Raw genomic sequence first — 1,603 nt, 5'->3', positions numbered from 1 at the left:
GTTGCACCAGGAGAGGTTTAGATTGGATATTAGGAAAAACTTCTTCACGGAGAGAGTGGTCAGGCATTGGAACAGACTGCCCAGGGAAGTGGTGCAATCACAGTCCCTGGAAGTATTCAAAAAACGTGGCTGTGGTGCTTAGGGACATGGTTTAGAAGCGGACCAGGCAGTTACATTAACAGTTGGGCTCAATCTCAGAGGTCCTTTCCAACCTTAATGCTTCTAGGATTCTGTGATTTTCTATAAGATAAATGTATACAGCTCAAGCCTCCTTCCATAAAAAAGTGAGAATTTTGTCCTTATGCCACTATGAGTAAGAATAGGGTTCTCTAGTAAAATGATGGGGGGGGGGAGGGGAGGAGAAGAGAAAAACACACTGAAAGGGATGCCTCAGATACTGCCAGAAGAAATGAAACATCTGCTTTTAAGTACTTTTCCTAACTGTGCTTGTGCTTTCACTGTGTCTTGCAGCAGCAAAGTGAAAAATAACAGGGGAAAAGAAAAAAATAACGTAATTTTTCGGTGTTTTGTATCTTGCTGCATCCCCATAATGATTTTAATTAAAGAAATGTAAAAACTGTCAGTTACCTTCTACTATAGCTTTTATTTATAGCCACATTCGTTTCTGCTACTCGGTAGGCGTTTCATACCACGAAGTTTACCAAATAGACCTTCTATATGCTTGTTTCTTCTATGGACTAAGAATTGTCTCTTCCATCTGAGGAGAGAGGGGGATACAAAGGATACCGAAAAGGATCCAAGTATCCTGGAGACCTGCACCAAAGCCTGGACTTTAACTCTTCTGGTCTTTGTCAACACTTCATACGTGAGACAAGAACAAACAAGACCGCGCGTGTCCAAGCAGCAGTAAGTGTGCTAGGAAATAAGGCTGTTACAAGAAAGATTACATGAAGGAATTATCAAAAGATACTCAGTGGCAAGAAAATTCTCAACTAAGAAAATGCCAGCAACGATTAAAACGCTCAGCTGCCTGCAGTTTATCAGCGTTCTTGAAGTTTCTGTAACTTTGATGGAAATCTGGGTTACAATTCATAAACTAACAACTGTGTTTGTACAATCCTTTAATGCACTTGCACGCCTTTCTGCCATGCACGCAATGCGGACGGTTGAGACAATAACTACCTTCAGGCTTCCATGCCCCTGCTACTGCTTTCCAGAGCCGGCCTGTCACCAGGCTGGCTGAGTATTTCACCAACAGCAGTTGAAAAGCGGGAGATTTTCTTACTGCAACGGCGAAAAGCAGGTCGCTTCCCATTGCTTACAGTTCAGAACGACTTTTAACCTCCAGTGCTTTAAACCCCCCCCCCCAAACCGTGACGATGAGGAAAACAAGCCGCTGCTACCTAGGTAGGGAGAGCCGGGCCAGGCCGGGCGGTTGGCACCGCCGCGCCAGCGGCCAGGTACCAGCCACCGCCCGGGGCCCGCAGCGGCCCCTCTCGCCGCTGAGGCCGACGGCTCCGCGGGCAGAGCGGGGACGCTGCGGCGGCGGGCATGCCTGCGGCCAGGCGTGCGGCCAGGCGGGGGGGGGGCCCGGCCGCCGCCACTTTCGCTTTCGCCTTCCCCTCAGTCGGCCCTTTCCCCG

This window comes from Nipponia nippon, unplaced genomic scaffold (assembly GCF_047370975.1).
Source record: "Nipponia nippon isolate SJK-2023a ecotype South Korea unplaced genomic scaffold, ASM4737097v1 scaffold_5, whole genome shotgun sequence".
NCBI classification, from domain to species: domain Eukaryota; kingdom Metazoa; phylum Chordata; class Aves; order Pelecaniformes; family Threskiornithidae; genus Nipponia; species Nipponia nippon.
Note: the sequence above shows the minus strand (reverse complement) of the source record.